At 45.4% G+C, this 21259-nt stretch overlaps 1 protein-coding gene across 2 annotated transcripts in view; it reads left to right on the plus strand.

Moving 5' to 3' along the window:
* The window catches only part of LOC124721168 (plexin-A4), a 996057-nt gene that overhangs the window by 164921 nt on the left and 809877 nt on the right, over positions 1–21259 (plus strand). For both annotated transcript variants that reach the window (XM_047246003.1, XM_047246004.1), the window contains one exon: positions 17116–17187. The gene's annotated coding sequence lies outside the window, so the exon portion shown is untranslated. The remainder of the gene's footprint in view (positions 1–17115; positions 17188–21259) is intronic.

Raw genomic sequence — 21259 nt, forward strand, 5'->3', positions numbered from 1 at the left:
GCCGGCGTTAGCTGTATAGTATGGTCTTCTAGTATGGTGTTCTGTGTATAAAGTAATCAAATCTCTCACGAAAAAGAATGTTGGTTTCAACACCGAAGTGCTCTAGAAACAAAGGTCCTGCTAAGTTTGGATATCCCGTTCCTTGCTATGAGTTGCCAATTTTTAAAAAAAATTCGTTCTATTGTAGTCTTTTTCTCTAACTAAGTCGTAAGTTGAGAGGGCGGTCTTCTGCCGACAGTGCGCCACGCATTCACCAAACCATGAGGCGGCTGGGTTCAGAAGTCCGTGTCGGTGTGTTCCACGCACTGGCTAGCGAGGTCAGTGCACGCTCTGTTTGGAGGCGAGCTTTCCACGTGCCCTTCCTTCCTTCCTTCCTTCCTTCTTGCACGAGCGTTGAATGTCCTCCATCATAATGTGCGCCGTGCGCAGCATTACGCGCTCTAACGTTCAACCTTCCAGAGTCAGCCGTCTTGGAACCTACGGTTTTCTGGCGTTAGCTAGATGATACTTTCGTTGTGTGGTCTCATGGCAGACAAGAACTGGAAAAATTACTTTGTCATTTTAACCCTTTACATGAGAACATCAAGTTTACTATGGATATTGAGAAAGATTGGACTTTACCCTTTCTAGACATGTTAGTACACCGTAAGAATGATGGGTCTTTGGGACATTCGGTGAATAGAAAACCCACATATATACATCTATATCTTCAGGCGTCCAGCTGCCATCACCCCGCACAAACCTCCGGTTTTCTTAGTACTTCAATTCATCGGTAGCATGTAATATCGGATGCTAACAGCCTTCACGAAGAATTAGTGCATCTGAAAAAGGTTTTTAAAGAGAATGGCTATACTTCGCTTCAAATACGGAAGACCATGCACAATTATAATAACAAGAAGCAACGCTCTGATGAGACTGATAACGACTATAAATCAACTGCGTTCCTTTCATATGCCGGGAACGTGTCTTCTAAAATAGGCAAATTGCTCAGGAAGAATAATATTAATGCCATCTTCCGTCCACCACCAAAGAGCAGGGCTTTCGTCACTGTAGAACGTTTGATTTTGTTGACAGAGCCGTAACATCATCACTGCTTCCACCAAAGGTGTTCTTTTTGAGTTTTGAAACACATGAAAATTGAATGGAGCCAAGTCGGGACTGTATGAAGGATTATTGTTGACAGTGGACACAAGGCGTCGGATTGTTCCAGATGTTTCAGCGCGCGTGTGATCTGGAATTTTCTCGCTGAGTTAGAGGGTGCTCCATGTGTGGAGGAACTCTTCGAATTCGTGCTTTTTTTCTGAAGGTACCTCACGCACCGACATAGTTACTTTACACACCATCACGTTACAATTGGGAGCTCCCTTGCGGCACGGAGTTGGAACATGCATCAGCGAAGCGGGAAAGTCGACCGAGTAATACACTACTGGCCATTAAAATTGCTGCACCACGAAGATGACGTGCTACAGAGGCGAAATTTAACCGACAGGAAGAAGATGCTGTGATTTGCATATGATTAGCTTTTCAGAGCATTCACACAAGGTTGGCACCGGTGGTGACACCTACAACGTGCTGACATGAGGAAAGTTCCCAATTGATTTCTCATACACAAACAGCAGTTGACCGGCGTTGCCTGGTGAAACGTTGTTGTGATGCCTCGTGTAAGGAGGAGAAAGGCGTACCATCACGTTTCCGACTTTGATAAAGGTCGGATTGTAGCCTCTCGCGATTGCGGTTTATCGTATCGCGACATTGCAGCTCGCGTTGGTCGAGATCCAATGACTGTTAGCAGAATATGAAATCGGTGGGTTTAGGAGGGTAATACGGAACGCCGTGCTGGATCCCAACGGCCTCGTATCACTAGCAGTCGAGATGACAGACATCTTATCCGCATGGCAGTAACTGATCGTGCAGCCACGTCTCGATCCCTGAGTCAACAGATGGGGACGTTTGCAAGACAACAACCATCTGCAATAACAGTTAGACGACGTTTACAGCAGCATGGACTATCAGCTCGGAGACAATGGCTGCGGTTACCCTTGACGCTGCATCACAGACAGGAGCGCCTGCGATGGTGTACTCAACGACGAACCTGGGTGCACGAATGGCAAAACGTCAGTTTTTCGAATGAGTCCAGGTTCTGTTTACAGCATCATGATGGTCGCATCCGTGTTTGGCGACATGGCGGTGAACGCACATTGGAAGCGTGTATTCGTCATCGCCATATTGGCGCATCACCCGGCATGATAGTATGGTGTGCCATTGGTTACACGTCTCGGTCACCTCTTGTTCGCATTGACGGCACTTTGAACAGTGGACGTTACATTTCAGATGTGTTACGATCCGTGGCTCTACCCTTCATTCGATCCCTGCGAAACCCTACATTTCAGTAGGATAATGCACGACCTCATGTTGCAGGTCCTGTACGGGCCTTTCTGGATACAGAAAATGTTCGACTGCTGCCCTGACCACCACATTTTCCACATCTCTCAACAATTGAAAACGTCTGGTGAATGGTGGCCGAGCAACTGGCTCATCACAATACGCCTGTCACTACTCTTGATGAACTGTGGTATCGTGTTGAAGCTGCATGAGCAGCTGTACCTGTACACGCCATCCAAGCGCTGTTTGACTTGATGCCCATTCGTATCAAGGCAGTTATTACAGCCAGAGGTGGTTGTTCTGGGTACTGATTTCTCAGGATCTATGCACCCAAACTGCGTGAAAATGTAATCACATGTCAGTTCTAGTATAATATATTTGTCCAATGAATACCCGTTTATCATCTGCATTTGTTCTAGTTGTAGCAATTTTAATGGCCAGTAGTGTTTGTATGACATGGGATACCGCAACCAAAATCGAGATCAGAATTTAAAAAAAGTCTGAGGCATTAGTCTTCAGCACGCCCTCCTACTCCGACCCGGAATCTCCTGCTCTGAATGGTAGTACTTGAAATAAGTAAACTTCTGTAATTGTTTTTGTCTTCTTCTCCTCTGTCGTACCTTGTTATATCATAGTTCCCCTTCCCATTGCTAGCCGTTGTTATGGATGTCTAGGCGGCTAACACAGTGTCAAATGAGGCTTAATAACTCAATGCCCATATGAATGTATTTCGTTAGTTATCACTCAAAGTACAGTGTCATTTAACAGCACGACAAACAGAAACTAAACTGCACCCCTCGACCAACAGAGTAAGCCAACGCACTAAAAATGTAATTCCATTTTTCTTTAATTTTTGATTTTGATAATTTTTTCCTCTCGTAATAGCGTTTCCTGTGTGTTAACGAGACGAGAAAGAGAGTTAAGAAATACTCTAGTCCTTCAGTCAAGGTGTAAAACTCACTGAGGATTAAGTGATGTGAAGCTGAAATCTGTACGCTAATTCAAAGGCAAGAGAGCTGCCGTGTGTGTAATGCGGTCGATGCAAATAGTTCCACAGTAAACAGGATGTCGAGTGAGCTGAAGAGAACCAAAACAGACGGGACGACCGCAGACTGTGTGGCGTAGCTAAACTCGAAACTGACGTAGAAATGTCTCGCTGAGAGTACACGGGATATTCCGCGAATTACCTCATCGTAGTGCAGCGCCCACTTCTTCGCAGTTTGCTAAGTGACCCGTCTTCTTTGGAATATGTACTCTTGCTTTCTTGATGTCAAGCTATGTTTGCCCAGACTGCCTCTTCTGGAACTTGGATGGCTGCTGATATTTACAGAATAAAACAGTTGAGATGATCACGTACGCACTGCATAGCGTAATCATTCCAAAATCGCCGAACGTTGGGATAGCTAAGCTCATAATCCACTGCTCTGCAGTTCATTGGAAGACAATCAAAGTGGTGAAGCGAAGAAATAAGCGTCGGACTGGGCTGCTGATTAGCAGAGATGGAGAACGGGGGGGGGACATAAATCAGGAGGGATGTTCTGTTACTGATTGCGTGGGGGACGGGATGCTGAATCACCTACCGAGAGGGAAGGGTTGTGCGCTTCGGTCGACACAAAAGCATTACACACAGTGTGTGCTTGCAGCTCGGCCCCCAATCCTCGATTTCGAGTAGACAGTCAACGGAATAAGTACTAACGTAATGTTGCACATCGAGCACAATCTCTGGCCACGCTTTGCAAACGTTCAAAATACTTGACCAGATTTACTTTAAAACCAAGCCTTTACCAGAGTTCATTTAGAAACATGCTTACATTTAAAATTTTGTTAATTGATGCTTCAGCGACAGTAAATGAATCTGTTTTATATCAGACCATGATCCGTTAGCTACCTATCACTGCGTTTGCAGTACAGAGTATGCTAGAATCAAATTAAACACAGGCTGCATCAGAAACACACGACGGTTTTGAAAATAAAACAGCATTTAAGGGAAAGTGTAAATATTTATTTTGTATTAGAGAGACATTGATTTTTTGTACTGGAAAGTTAGTGTGTGTCGCTGTTTATTGAAAATAATATTTGGTATGTGTCCACCATGCTGAATAACGTATTCATGTAGTCTGTCTCCAAGAGAGAACGTAACTCGCCACACCATGTTGTTGGGAATTTTCTTAATGCACTCAAGAAATCTATCTTTTAGCTCGCATATGCTGGTTGGGCGTTGCTCATAAACTTCCCGTTTAAGATGCTCGACAAAAAATAATCAGGTACAATCAGGGCGAACGAGCACGCCAGTCAACATTTCGTTCAGTACTCCATCTTGTGAGAACCATAGGTAACGATGGGGATTGACTTCATGGCGCAGAAATGTCTGCGACATGGCTGTGTAACGCTCAGAATTTATTGTTACAGTGTGGCACTCAATTCTTTTTTTTAAAAAAAAGAAGGATCGATAATGCGCTCCGGGGCAAAGGCGCATCGTAGTACCGCTTTTGCGTTGTGCGTTCGTCGCTGCAGCACTTCACACGTGACGTGTACTGCCCAGATCCGACAGTTTCGTTTGTTTACAGACAAGTGGAAATGGTCCTCACCTGATATCAGTAACCTGTTCATAGTATCCCCTTCAACTTGCAGAGACTTAAAGAACTCGTTGCAAATTTGAAGTCGCGTCGTCTTGTCCCTTTGAGTAAGCTAATGGAAAACTTGGATCTTGTGCGTAGGGTAGTGAAGTTCTTTGTGCAGGCTGCGGCGAATGCTGGTACCCACCAACCTAAGTGCGATAGCTCGCTGCCGAGCTGACTGTTGAGGACAGTATGAGATCGCGTCCTGTACACTGTTCGCGTTTTTCAACGTACGTAACGAACGAGGACGTCCTACTGGTTTACTGTCCTTCACAATTCAATATTGATGCCACTTCGATACCCATAGCAACAGAGTATTTCGACTGGGGGCATCACGTCGTCCAAATTTAGGTCGATAGTTATGCTGTGCAGTTATGATAGCCGCTTTCTTTATGAACTCCTCTGCCACCGCAATGCGCTGGTCACAGACCAGCGCTTTATCTCTGCTAAATTCCAGAGAACGTGCCGAACGTGGCGCGTTGTACTTGTATTACAGTGCCGCGTCGTTGGTGCATTGCGAATGAAAGTTTAAAAGCCTCTGGGTGTTTCTGGCGCGCAGCATCCAAATTAACTAATTAATTAGAAATAATTCTCTTTTCAATCATACATTTCCCACTAAGAAGATTTTCTAAGGCTGTATAATCAGTTGTTGGTAGTTTAGATATGATTACCCTGATCAGCCACAGCTTTTTTACCCTCTCTTGTTCAAGTTTTTCATCGTAGTAACAGTATTACGTGCAGTTGCCAAGTATTAATTTTGTATGATTTTTCTCCAATAACAGCAAGAGGGCTTAAAACAGAAGTAATATGAAGAATATAGCAGATTTTTAAGATGGCCCGTCCGGACAGCCGCGCGCGTTAGCACTCGGCTTCCGCGATTCGGGGAGGCGCGCCGGCCCCGGATCGAATGCGCCAGGCAGACTGATGAACAACGAGGACCGGTGTGCTGGACGTGGTTTTTAGGCGGTTTCCCACATCCGAGTAGATGACGACTGGGTTGGTACCCACGCCCTGGACGCAGACATGTGGATCCATTTGTGTGTGGGGGGAGGGGGGGAAGGAGACAACAGGAGGGCAATCCAGCCACACTTTTCAGTATTAATATGGCTAAATCTGAAAATTAACATGACAGTCACTTGGAGATAACGGTATGAAAGACAGGATAAAGAACGAGAATAGATTTTACGATACCTATATTTTAATTTGGAACGTGTCGATTCTTCAACAAAAAACTATAATTATGTTGTTTTTTATCTTTGTCACGTTTTCTTATTTCTTCGAGCACTGAGTGGAAGCTCCCATAGGAGAGTTCGTGTGCTTCATCGGATATTATTTCTTATGTCACGCTGTTTGGATTCTTCAAAGTGGGAACAAAGAATATTTACACAGGTATTTTTCTGGTATATGCATTCTGAAATCGTATTTGTATTGCGACGCGGTGCTTCATACAATTGCTGCGAGCCTGTTACACGGAACCACGACTTCTGCATTCTGTATAGCCTTTCAGAAAGTTTTCAGCATCTCTGCAGCGCCATACAGTTAAAGATAGTTTGCTGGGAGTTCCCTGTAACGCGCACACGCGTAATATTTCATAAACCTCTCTGGGCTCTCTCACAATGATTCTTCGATAAGTGACGGTACACAAAGAAGTGAGTAATTTTCTGTTTTGTTAAAAGTACGTAGTTCCATTTTTTGAAAAAGGCAACGGTTACTAGTTTTAACAACATATACCTTCTCTTGATTTGAAGAGTACAGTAATACAAAGTTCGAGAAATGATTACAGTGAAAAAGTAGTCGGAAAAGATGTTGCATTTGAGTTGGCAGGAGGCACTTGTCGAAGCCCATTATGCACTATTAATGTGGAAATGTCCGCCCCTGGTTGCTGAGTGGTCAGTGCGACGGAATGTCATACCTAACGGCCCGGGTTCGATTCCCTGCTGGGTCGGAGATTTTCTCCGCTCAGGGCGTGGGTGTTGTGTTGTCATCATCATCACCATCATCATCATTTCATCCCCATCGACACGCAAGTCGCGGAAGAGGCGTCAACTCGAAAGACTTGTACCAGGCGAACGGTCTATCCGACGGGAGGCCCTAGCCACACGGCGTTTCCATTTATATAAAAATGAAAATGGACAATGTGCACTCAGGGAGTGACATGTTTTGTTTGCCCATCACATTAAGTTACTATGGCTAACGAAACATGTCTGTTAGGACACTGACTTGGGACAACTGCATTTATTTTCATTCCGATTTGAAATTGTGTTTTTTGAAAAGTGAGTGCGTCAGCTGTCCTGCCGAAATGAATATTTCGGAGTGTCACGTGGCTGGGGTGTCATCAGACCTTATTTATATGTCGGCGTGACTGTCACGCGCACGATGGACAAGACGCGCGACATCAGCGAGTTTGAGCACGGCCAGACCGTGGCTGCCCAACTACCAAATACGAGGTCATGCAAAAACAATGCTCTTCGCATGCCACCGTATCAACAGTGTTGTGTCGTTTCACGATTCGGGGAAAGCCGTCGCCGTCAGTCACAACCACGGGCAGCTACATATTAATGACAGAGATGAGGTTCGGCTGTTGCAGAGTATAGAAGCGGTGGACAGGTACAGTGCAGCAAATCACGCACCAATATAATGCTGGGACAACGGCATGTGGGCAGCCTACTACCCAGGTTCACAGCCAGTATAAGGTGATCAGCTGCCATCGCTCCACAGCCCACAGGAGTAGCTCTGTTCTCCGTATGACACAACAGAATGCAGAGTTACGGGCGCCAGAACAGCGCCATTCTGTTTGCCAATAGGGCACCTTTATAACATGTGGTGAAGGTATTTCCACGTGGGGATGTATACTGACACAATATGAGGCTCGTGATATGTATGCTATCAACCCTCCCAGACGAACAATGCAGGATGATACAAGATGATTCAAGACAAAATTTCTAGTCGGTATTATGAATGGCAGCTGGTTTTAAATGTAGAAACATGTAAATTAATGTGGATGAGTTGGAAAACAAACCCGTAATTTTCGGATACAGCATTATCAGTGTCCTACCTGACACAGTCACCTAGTTTAAATATCGAAGCGCAACGTTGCAAAGCGATATGAAATGGAAAGAGCATGTGAGGATTGTGGTAGTGAAGGTGAATGGTCGACTTCCACGGAAGCATATAGATATTCGATTTTGCTCACTCTGTGTGCAAGTACAACAGGAAAGGAAACGCCTATAATAGTGACGGTACAGGGTACCCTCCGCCACGCACCGTACGGTGGCTTGCGGAGTATGTATGGAGATGTAGATGCAGGAAGTTGCTGTTCGATCATGTGCGTCCGTTCTTTCGCTTGTACCACCCCATAGGCGACCTACAGTGCAGCGCCCTACCAATCTGACTTGTCAGAACGGTTTGATGCACACGTAAATCCTGCTCCAACCAGTGACAGAGAGTTGAGAGCGGCGGATCAGCGGTCGTGCATCAAGTTGGCTTCCCAATGCATGGGATCCCGTGGAGTCCATGCTGCGACGTATCGCCGCCGCCAGGCTATACGCTACTAGGTAAGCATTTCTGACAAAATATTAGCCCCTCCGCCTTCTCTCATTAAAACAGCACTCTGGTCGCTTTGGAGAGCTGCAGATGGTGGAACCAGGCGATCATGTGACCCTCCACCGCTGACTTAAATGATGGCAGTGAAGTAGTGTCTATGTGTCAGTCGGTTATGTGAAATCAGCGCAGTAAGTTGGGACGACGTCGCGATGTGACAGAATGGCAAAAAAAAGGAGCTATCGTGTGTGTACGCCCCATGATTATCTTGAATCTAGTTGCGTGATTGGTTGTATCAATGACTGTCCGGCATGTCTGCAAAATATGGTGTAACACGGCGTAAGAACGGTGTTCGAATAGATATCCTTACTATCAGGGACTAGATAAGTGTCACCCTATGTCGATTTCAAACACAAAAGGAATCGCTACCGCCAGTGAATGCAGGCCCATCTCAACGAGTTTCCGAGCGTATATTTCGAAGGGACCTGAGTGCAATGGACATTTGGAGATGGTAAAAAGCCATCAGGCCCTGAAATCCAGGCGACAGTCGACCGACCGCCGTGTCATCCTCTGTTATTCATCATCGGATGCGGAACATAAGGGCGTGGGGTCAGTGCACCACTCTCCCGACCGCTGTCGGCGTTTCGATCTTCTAGCTGCTACCTCTCAATTAGGCAGCTCGTCAGTTGGCTTCACGAGGCTGCGTACAGCCCGGTCCCATCCTTCCACTGAGGGTTAATCCGTGGAAATACAAGGAATGGAGTGTGGGACCCTCACTTGGTAACCAAGTGTTGCACTGTCCTCTGCATCTCCATGATGGATATGCTGTGGACAATCCCGTCTTTCAGAATAACAACAATCGTGTTCACCGACTCGCACGCATACTTTCAAGGTTTGACGGATACTGGCACCCTGCCGTATCACGACTGCCTTAATAAATTACTCGATCGTAATTCCATAGATGGTGTTGAGGGACAATATGGAACGAGGGAGTGGGGGTGGGGGGGATGGGGTTTGGGGGTGGAGGAAGTGTAGGAGACTACGTCTCCGCAATAGGCGGTATTAACGTGGTGGTCCTGGAGGTGACTAATTTCTTGACCGCTGTGCTTAGGTAAGTGTTCAGTTGATATTAACTCTGTGTCTGTTTTGGCATCCATGTTCTGATTAATCTAGTACAGTGCCTGCAACAGGTGTGGAAAACTGACATTAGAAACGCTCATTAACATAGTTTTGTTTTACAGGTAAGTCTCGAAATTTGCGGTACAATATTGTTTAACGGATAACTTCCAGAAGCGCGCGTTTTGCTGCTACTTTCGCTGCCATTAAAGAGCGCAGCTATTTTCATTTCTATTCAGGAAGGTTTCTTACGTGCACTGTAGGTGCCCAATTACTATAACCACTATCTTGCTGTAGGCGGATCGCTTCGGCTGCCCTTATATCCTGTGGCAAATCACGCCGTTAGTAATTACACCACTGTATGCGCATTAGAAACTGGAAGGACTTATATTTGTTCTCAGGAAAAAACTGAAGTATGATGTTTCTGTGGCCATTACAGTAGACATTAAATACCACACTGGAGTGTATCATCGTAATGTAAAGGCGTGAGAGACCTCGTGAGCTGTTTTTAATTATGTAGCTGAAGACAGATACAGATTGAAAGTAGGCATCTTATACAGTAATGATTCAAAGAGCAATGTTGCTTCTTAGCAATTTGAGGTTAATGGGATTTCGGATCGGCTAGTGAAAATTAACATGCAAAATGTCAGAGTTCCCTATCTGAGACATAGTCAATTTCAGAAGACACGTGGAGTGTAGGAAAGGAATTGAAAGTGTGCAGGACTTATTAAATAACACTAATTCCTTCCGTAAGGGGCTATACGTATAAAGTAAGGGCAGCCAGTACGAAACTGCACATGTAAACTGTTACATTAGCGATAAGAGCGTTTATTACGGCGACTCCTGAGGTAGACCAAATAAAAGCGACGACAACTACCCGGAGCAAATAAAAATCCCGGCAGCGCTACGATAAGCGGAACTGGTATTTCATGGTTCTTTTTTTTTGGGGGGGGGGGGAGTAGGAAAAGAGACTTCTTGTGTGTAGTTAAGATTTCTTGAATGAAACTAGTTGGTATATCGTTAAATGCTAAGTATTATGCTAGTTAGACTATAAACTTTTCAAGTAAATTGGCTAGTGTTCGAAATGTGTTTGTGTGGTAGAATGTGGTGCGGCATCGTAATCGACCAGCAGATAATTCGGCGAACCCAGGTGAAACTGTAGTCAGGATCGCCGTGTAACGCAGGAAGATATACTTAAGGCACGTCTTCGTAAGAAACATATACGAACTGTTGCATCTGAGTATAGAATGCAGCAAGGAAACGAAATATAACAACGACGAATAAGGTCTTTTTTAATTACTTGGAACATTTTACAGTCGTGAAGTTCCTGAAGTTGAGTTACTATAGTATGGCGAGCGCAAGATAAAAGAAAAGCCGTATCTGAATACGAGTCACCATGAAACGTAGATAAAGCAAGTAATCTCTAAGAGTGAAACATTTACTAGAAGAAACTTAGTAACAGATCTCCAAGGATGTGTAACACTTCGCCGATTATATTGTGTAAGTATAACCGCAGGACTCTGCAGAAGAATGGGACTCATCTTAGAAAGAGGATATTGTCATCCACGTGAGATCAGCAGCTGATTCGAGGACATAGTTTTCGCAAAGATCACTAAACTGTGCTATTTAAAACGGGCGCTTTATCACATCGAGGTAGGATATAAGGCCAGTGTGTAATGTTTCCGGAGGCGGAGCATTAGCACATACGGACGGGAAGGAAATCTGCCTTCCGTACTTACGTGAACCATTCCGGCATTCGCCTGAAGGTATTTCGGAAAATCGCAGAAAACCTAAAGCAGGATGGGCGGACGGGTGTTCTTATATAACATCTGTCTCAGACTTTACCACATCACTTACTGGGAGACCAGGTGTCGATAGCACACGCAATTTTGAAGCTAATTAGAGAGTTACTAGGAGAGGTTACGCTTACAATAAAAGAAGTCAACTGAAAATATTTTTTTTTTTGGCAGAATATGGGGAATTCTTGGGAAACCAAAATATTGGCATATAGAGTGTTTCCAGATGTTGAAGAAATGTTGAAATAAAGTCTTTCTCAGTCTTTCATTTCCTCACAGGACATGGCCCTTCTACAAACAAATGCAGCAAGGGGAAACAGGCGATACCAACGAAGGACTGTAGATATAAAATAAGTACTCCACGAAATATCACTTTCGAATACCCCTGGAACAATGAGGTTGCTCACTGGTGAAAGAGGCGAAAAGCAGTTTATAAAGGTCAACGTGTTATCCAGAACACTACGTCGCATGTTTAGACAGGCCACCAGGTTTCTGAACTGGTCCGTGCACTGCTGGTACGATGCATGAATGGACGTTGGTTGGGAGTTACTTACATGAAGATATTGTTCACGAATGTAGAGAGGGCTCCAGAACGTAATGCTCGTTAGATACAGTAACAGACAAAAAAAAAAAAAAAAAGTTCCTAAGACTGCATAAAGCTGACAGTTATACATCCACCTAGGTGAACTCCGCTAGAAGGCTGTACTCTGCTCATCTGAACTTGTGTGGGAGAAGACAAGACGAAAGATAGCAAACCTCTCCAAAACAAAGAATTAAATGGACTACACACTCAATGAAGCCCGTCGCAGGTTAGATTAGGCTGCTTGTTTTTCGGACTTATTCTCGCCCACCCGCGATCTGGCACATGAAACATAAAATGCAACTGCAATAAGAGAAACGACGATTCTATGTAAATGTAGAGTATGGTAGGTAAGGAATTTGTGCTACAACTGGGTCCGCAGCTCGTGGTCGTGCGGTAGCGTTCTCGCTTCCCGCGCTCGGGTTCCCGGGTTCGATTCCCGGCGGGGTCAGGGATTTTCTCTGCCTCGTGATGACTGGGTGTTGTGTGTTGTCCTTAGGTTAGTTAGGTTTAAGTAGTTCTAAGTGCTAGGGGACTGATGACCATAGATGTTAAGTCCCATAGTGCTGCCGGCCGTGGTGGCCAAGCGGTTAAAGGCGCTACAGCCTGGCACCGCGCGGCCGCTACGTCGCAGGTTCGAATCCTGCCTCGGGCATGGATGTGTGCGATGTCCTTAGGTTAGTTAGGTTTAAGTAGTTCTAAGTGCTAGGGGACTGATGACGGTTGGAACTTAAATAGTGGCAACTATTTATACACAACCCATACAAAAGAATTACATGTTTGCACCTATTACTGTCCCTCAAAGTGGTCACGAGCATTGTGTAGAACCCGTTGTCAGCGGTGTGAAAGGCGTAATATACTGTTAGCAGAGGCTGTTCTGTTGATGGTGCGAATGGGGCAGTCTACTGCATGTCGAATCTCTAGAACAGTTCTGAAGCGAATGCCACGAAGTAGTTCCTTGATCTTCGGAATCAAATCAAAGTCACAAGGACTTAAGTCCGGGGAGCATGGTAGATGGTACAGTACTTCCCAGTCCCATCGACCGAACAGAACAGCGACAGCTTGCACTGTATGCGCCAGCGCATTGTCGTGCAAAATGATGGCTGGGTTGCGCAGAAAGTGTCGCCGCTTCTTTCGCAAAGCTGGTCGCAGGTGATGCTCCAAAAACGAACAGTAACACTGTGCATTGACGGTCTGCCGTGGAGGGACGTAATGCGTTACGATAACACAATCACAGCCGTACACGAGAATCACCGTAACTTTCACCATACTAGGGCTCTGACGCACTTTAGAGTTTCGCGGCGACCCATAATGCTTTGTGAAAGAAGCGGCGACACTCTTAAATAACAATTCATTTAAACTGAGACTTCTATTGTGGAAAAGTGCTTTTGAGCAGTTGGAACTAAGGCGCAAAGACTATCTAATGAAGCCAATGAAATGAAACCAGCCACTGACTTCAATGTGCATGTTATTGTTAGCATTAAAATTTTACCCCACAGGAACCTTTCGAATAGTGGTTGGTGATCTGTTTAAAGCAGACACAGCAACAGCTTTCAGAGCTGTCCGTAAGGTATCGGCCTTACAAGAGAATTAAAGTCAACAGCAATTTCCCTGCCTGCCTTTACCTTCCTGGCCACAGTGACTTCATCTGCTTTTTTGCACTCAATTATATCTTTGTACTGGCCCAACACAATCTCTAGCAGCAATTCTTTCTCGTAATGAGAACAGTTTGACATAGCACTACACCTTCGATAATAACTACTGCGTATCTACGATGTACGATAAATATCTGCTGTCGAACCACAGTAATCGTGTCGATAGCCGTGTTGCCACGCACGTTAAATGCTACCTAAGATGAAATCTGAAACTGCTTCGGTGGATCCAAGTTTAGCGTTATACAACAGAGCTGAGTCCTGAACATAGTTCACTATCTGATCTGATGTCAAATTTGATGTCCGGTCAGCGATGTTTATACTGTCGACTCTTAGTGTCAGTTGTCATAGCGTAGATGATAGCGCAAGAGACTGCTCAGCCTTCGGCTCGGGGCCGGGGTGGCCGAGCGGTTCTAGGCGCTACAGTCTGGAACCGCGCGACCGATACGTCGCAGGTTCGAATCCTGCCTCGGGCATGGATGTGTGTGATGTCCTTAGGTTAGTTAGGTTTAAGTAGTTCTAAGTTCTAGGGGACTGATGACCTCAGACGTTAAAGTCCCATAGTGCTCAGAGCCATTTGAACCTTCGGCTCGGGTTCGATCGTTACTACCCTCCCATGCCCAATTTTTGTATCGCAGTGTTGTGTGGTTTTAGGAAACCAAATGAAGAACACGTTTGGCTACCGCTTGAATTTGTGCGTCCTGATTGGCTAACTTCAACGCTAGTTAATTCGATAACGGCACAACGTATCGAACTTTTTTCTTAACAATTATTTCTCAGTACAACCTGCCCTGCAACACCCTTACAAGCTTTTCAGACTGTTTCTGTCCACCCTGAATAATGTAATGCAAAATACACTCCCGGAAATTGAAATAAGAACACCGTGAATTCATTGTCCCAGGAAGGGGAAACTATATTGACACATTCCTGGGGTCAGATACATCACATGATCACACTGACAGAACCACAGGCACATAGACACAGGCAACAGAGCATGCACAATGTCGGCACTAGTACAGTGTATATCCACCTTTCACAGCAATGCAGGCTGCTATTCTCCCATGGAGACGATCGTAGAGGTGCTGGATGTAGTCCTGTGGAACGGCTTGCCATGCCATTTCCACCTGGCGCCTCAGTTGGACCAGCGTTCGTGCTGGACGTGCAGACCGCGTGAGACGACGCTTCATCCAGTCCCAAACATGATCAATGGGGGACAGATCCGGAGATCTTGCTGGCCAGGGTAGTTGACTTACACCTTCTAGAGCACGTTGGGTGGCACGGGATACATGCGGACGTGCATTGTCCTGTTGGAACAGCAAGTACCCTTGCCGGTCTACGAATGGTAGAACGATGGGTTCGATGACGGTTTGGATGTACCGTGCACTATTCAGTGTCCCCTCGACGATCACCAGTGGTGTACGGTCAGTGTAGGAGATCGCTCCCCACACCATGATGCCGGGTGTTGGCCCTGTGTGCCTCGGTCGTATGGAGTCCTGATTGTGGCGCTCACCTGCACGGCGCCAAACACGCATACGACCATCATTGGCACCAAGGCAGAAGCGACTCTCATCGCTGAAGACGACACGTCTCCATTCGTCCCTCCATTCACGCCTGTCGCGACACCACTGGAGGCGGGCTGCACGATGTTGGGGCGTGAGCGGAAGACGGCCTAACGGTGTGCGGGACCGTAGCCCAGCTTCATGGAGACGGTTGCGAATGGTCCTCGCCGATACCCCAGGAGCAACAGTGTCCCTAATTTGCTGGGAAGTGGCGGTGCGGTCCCCTACGGCACTGCGTAGGATCCTACGGTCTTGGCGTGCATCCGTGCGTCGCTGCGGTCCGGTCCCAGGTCGACGGGCACGTGCACCTTCCGCCGACCACTGGCGACAACATCGATGTACTGTGGAGACCTCACGCCCCACGTGTTGAGCAATTCGGCGGTACGTCCACGCGGCCTCCCGCATGCCCACTATACGCCCTCGCTCAAAGTCCGTCAACTGCACATACGGTTCACGTCCACGCTGTCGCGGCATGCTACCAGTGTTAAAGACTGCGATGGAGCTCCGTATGCCACGGCAAACTGGCTGACACTGACGGCGGCGGTGCACAAATGCTGCGCAGCTAGCGCCATTCGACGGCCAACACCGCGGTTCCTGGTGTGTCCGCTGTGCCGTGCGTGTGATCATTGCTTGTACAGCCCTCTCGCAGTGTCCGAAGCAAGTATGGTGGGTCTGACACACCGGTGTCAATGTGTTCTTTTTTCCATTTCCAGGAGTGTAAATCACTTCTGGACAGGATGTGAGTTGAATATAGCTTATACTGCCTGACATGAAAATCAAAGCAGAACTGTAGAGTACAGTAGCATTGCTCATTTTAGATACTAGGCTGTGGGCTTTAATGTAATCATCATATATGTAAAAAAGGGAAGACAGTATCTTAGTCGAAGGCTATGCGGCCTAGAAGCAGAGACCCTCATTGACACCGCAACTGTTGCATAGCATAGTTCTTGATAAGCGGTTTCTGGATTCGGCATTACGTAGAGAGCCTTCTCGCGTCATTTGAGGCGAAACTGGATGAACAAATTACATTACACTTCCCGTATAACACTCCCTGTATTGTTGTAAGTGCAAGAGTGGTAATGGGAGATGTGGGAAGAGGGATCGCCAAAATTCATTGCATGCCGAAAGTGGGCGGTGTTCACCAACAAGTGTCTCGACTTCGCTTTGTTGCCGCTAATTGATTTGAATATCTTCGTAAGCAAGACGTACTTCTCGTTCTATATATGTTGTGCATCTTCCAGCCCCTCCCTCTTTTTTTCCTTCCTTCTTCGAAAGTTCCACCTGCACCCTCAACTTCAGACTGAGGGTTTCCGTTAACGTCATTTGACTATTAATGTACACTATTGTGAATAGTCCTTTTTTTTGTAATCCACTGTCAAATGTTAGACCTCCTTAAAGATACATTTAGTCAGTTTGTTTCCCTTGTAGTGCGGATTACAACAGTAATGACAACGTCAGAAGTCTAACAATGGCTGTGGCGTTATAATTCAAGCTCTAAGGTTACCCAGCTTCTTTGTTTTTCAGGTAACTGGCTGTTCTGAAAATGTGGTGTGCCTGGTTCTGGACTTTATGGTCTTGGTATCAGCCCCAGATAACACTGGGAAGATTTGTCGTATATAGGTCCAAACAAAACGCGCTATCCACGAACTGCCTAAAATTATAGTTACGGGAAAGGATATGAAATGTAAGTACACGTGTAACAGTAGATAGCGATTTCGCTTTTCAGACTACTTACAACGTTCTCTCTTATGCACGAGAAAGCAGATAGTATTCGCACCCTATTTTCTTTATAGAACGTTAGCTCCAGGACCTTTTGAAATTCGAGAAACGTCGATACGTGTAGTAAAAGGAGTGTTTTTCTTTTTGTTTCAGACTCGTGAACTGGAATTTTCCGGAGACGACAGCGGCCTCTCAGCCTCCCGAGGAGAGACTGGAGTAAACTAAGTAAGTGCAGGTTAGACCATTATTACAGTTGCTCAGATAAGATATCAATTCGGAGCTCTGTCGGCTGCTGTAAATGCAGACGGAAATCACAACAGTTACAGAGAATGCGAAACTAAACACGCACGTCCACAGTATGTTATGCTTCCGAATTGGATACATGAGAATTGCATGTTACGTGTGACTTTAAATACATATCAGTCACTCAAACGTGCCAGTGTGATTATTATATTATTCAGCATGTGCAGAAATATTTCAACAAAGACGAAGCCAGTCGTCAGCCTCACAAGAAAACCTTCATTTGGTTCACTTTACCGGTTTCGGCAGTTTGAACTGTCGTCTTGAGAAGTGAAATAGGCTCAGATCATTGGTAAGCCAACAACAGAACAAGAATCAGACGGTAGTGTCCTGTGCTATAGTATCAATAAAACAGTGACATCACTAAAACTTTATATTTGCGATGAGTGGCAAACAGTTAACTATCAAATCTCCCATCGTACTTAGTATTTTTAAGAAACTCTGTCGATTATAAGCGTACTTGTTTAGGTTTATCTGTGTAGAGGTGACAGTAAATGACCTGTGTTGAGCAATGAGAACTTATGGAAGGAAGCAGAAAAACCAAAGTTATAATTATATGAAGAGAGAATTTTTTCTGTTTCTTTGAAGTACAAAATTCCATTAACAGATTTGTGCCATACAAGGAGCAGTTAGACGATGCAAAAAAAGAAATTGTGTCCTGATACAAAAGGAGTGGATTCAGTGAAGCAGGGTAAAACAAAATTAGAGTAATTGGTTGGTTGATTGATTTGTGGGAGGGGACCAAACAGCGAGGTCATCGGTCCCATAGTATAAGGGAAGGATGGGGAAGGGGAAGGAAGTAGGCCATGCCCTTTCAGAGGAACCATCCCGGCATTTGCCTGAAGCGATTTAGGGAAATCACGGAAAACTTAAATCAGGATGACAGGACGGAGGTTTGTTTCACCGTCCTCCCGAATGCGAGACAGAGTGGTAACCACTGCACCACCTCGCTCGGTAAATCGGAGTGATCCCATCAAGACTCGTTTCCGGTTCCTCTCAAATATGAGACTATTACTGGGTGACAGAGCGCAAACGTTAAGGCGTTTGGGCCTCATTCCAGAAAACTAAGGTTCAAATCCGCACCCGAACATGCGGAATTACATGTATAGAATCAGTTACCGAAATCGATTAAGGCTAACGCTGAGTTGGTCGCTTTAAGGTCAAGCGCGATTTCGTGCCGCGTTCTTGTCGATTCCGAGCCGTGTACGTCTCTAATGACCTCATTGTCGACGGCACGGTAGACAACCTTCCTCCTCCTTGCTATCAACAGGCGGTTGTCTTAGCTTCTGCACAACTTCCCTCGGCATGAAGGCAGGAGACCAAGGTGCTGAGGGCAAATACACGTGAATGTAAAACGCTTTCACTTATGTAGGTAAAGAAGCAACAGTAGCGTGGAGAAAGATGGGCCTATAGTGGAACAATACGGAATAAAAATAAAGGAGAACATAATGAAGCAGTAGTAAATGAGGACACCGTTACGCCAACTGTATCTGTATATAGCTAAAAGAAAACTGTTGACGAAATTAGATATTTCTGCGATAGGTTTGAATCAGCTAAACGAAGTACAATCGAAAGGTATAAAAAGTAAGCATTAGTTGACAAACCCGTGAGAAAGTGTTGTAGCTTATCCACGATGTTATTTAGTCTGTACTTGGAGCAAGCGAACAAAGGAAACCAGGGATGAATTTGGAAAGAGAATTCAATTCATGGAGTCCAAATAAAAATTTTAAGGTTTGCGGCTGACATAATTCTGTCAAATGGCAGAGGACTTCGAAGGTCATTTGAACAGAATGGATGATGCCTTGAAGACAGATTGTTGTCGTTGCCTTCTTCAGTCCTGAGACTGGTTTGATGCAGCTCTCCATGCTGCTCTATCCTGTGCAACCTTCTTCATCTCCCAGTACGTACTGCAACCTACATCCTTCTGAATCTGCTTAGTGTATTCATCTCTTGGTCTCCCTCTACGATTTTTACGCTCCACGCTGCCCTCCAATACTGCCTCAGAACATGTCCTACCAACCGAGCCCATCTTCTAGTCAAGTTGTGCCACAAACTCCTCATCTCTACAGTTCTTTTCAGTACCTCCTCATTAGTTATGTGATCTACCCATCTAATCTTCAGACAGATTATAAGACGAAAAGCAAGAAAAGTAAAACAAAGGTAATGGAATCAGATGATGCTCTGTAGTTAGGTTAGGATATAACACACTAAACGTAGAAAACGAGTTTTGTTATCTAGGCTGCAAAATAAGCGATGTGACTGAATCGGAGGAAAATAATATGCAGTTCGGTAATAGCAAGAAAAGCGTATGTGAGGAAGAGAAATTTGCTAACATCAGATACCAATATAAGGGTTAGGAAATCTTACCTGAACCTGTAGCCTTGTGCGGAAGTGAAACACGAACAATACACAGTTCAGACAAGAAGAGAGGAGAAACTTTTTAAACGTGCTGCTACGGAAGATGGGTAGATCGAGCAATTAATAAGGAAGTCCTGAATCTAGATGTGAAAGGATGAATTTATGACACAACCTGACTAATAGAAGGGATTGGTTGATAAGACACAGCTTGATGCGTCAATTTGATAATTCAGAGGAGTAAAAAATGTTGAGAGAGGCCAAGGCTTCTCTGCAATAAGCAGATAATTGTCTGTATACAGCTTCAACCATTTTAACATCACTACGCGTTTCGATGGCCATATCAAAATCTTCAGGTGGGTTAGAGTATTTTTGCATGGTCTAATTTGAAACTACCTGGAATATTAAAATTGTGCTACGGAGCAGGAGTCGAAGCTGAGACCTTTACCTTTTCAAAAGTAGGAGAGGAGGTACTGGCAGAAGTGAAGCTGTGCGGGCGGACCGTGAGCCGTGCTTGGTTAGGTAGTCCGTGGAGCACTTACCCGCGAAAGGCAAATGTTCCAAGTTCGAATCCCGGCCCGGCTCACAGTTTTAATCTGCCAGGGAGTTTCTGATCAACTCTTCTGCAGAGTGATATTTCATTATAGTAGAGTTTGTTTCTGTTTTCCACACGTGTTGTCCGTTCGGAAAATAGCGCTGTTGATGATGTTTGAAGAAAAATAGTGACTGAAGTAGTAAACCAATAATTAATTGTATCTAAACAGTCGCAGCTCTTAATAAGTAGTTCATTATGGACGACATATTCGTTTGCAATAAGCCGGTTCAAATGGATGTAGGTTGCAGTCGTGAAGCAGAGGTGATGAGGTTTGAATAGGATATATTAAGTCGGTGCATTAGTTCGTAGCGTTTAATACACACAACAGATAGAAAAAACAAGAGACTTCAGTCATCAATAATATATTCTCCTTCACTATTTACAACAGCCTGCCAACGTTGTGGTAGCTTTTCGATTCCGCGACTGTAGAAATGACGTGGTTTTAGGGTCGGAGAACTCGTCGAACGATGTTCGGAGCTCAAATTCATCCGGAAAGGAAGTGCCGTGAAGATTGTTCAGTGGAGATCGGAGGAAAGTTGAAAATCTGAGGGCGCAAGATCAGGTGAATAAGGTGACTGCGGAATGACTTCCCAACTCTTGTATAGCGTGTTTTGTCAGTCTAGCAGAATGCGGTTGGGCGTAAACGTGGAGTAGCATCGCTTCACGCAGTCTTCTTGGGCGATGTTCTTGGATTGCGTGTGCAAGGCTGGTTCAAATGCCTCTGAGCACTATGGGACTTAACATCTGAGGTCATCAGTCCCCCAAAACTCAAGACTACTTAAACGAAAGCAACATAGGGACATCACACACATCCATGCCCGATGCAGGATTCGCACCAGCCACCGTAGCGGTCGCGCGGTTCCAGACTGAAGCGCCTAGAACCGCTGGGCCACACCGGCCGGCGTGTGCAAGGCGAGTCATTTGTCCACAATAAATCTCAGCAGTGATGGCCACACATCGTGGAAGCAATTCGTAGTACACCACACTGTTGCTGCTCCACCAGATGCAAACATTTCTTGTACGGGGAGTTTGCTGGTTTGTTTGGCC

Source organism: Schistocerca piceifrons, chromosome X, assembly GCF_021461385.2.
Source record: "Schistocerca piceifrons isolate TAMUIC-IGC-003096 chromosome X, iqSchPice1.1, whole genome shotgun sequence".
NCBI classification, from domain to species: Eukaryota; Metazoa; Arthropoda; class Insecta; order Orthoptera; family Acrididae; genus Schistocerca; species Schistocerca piceifrons.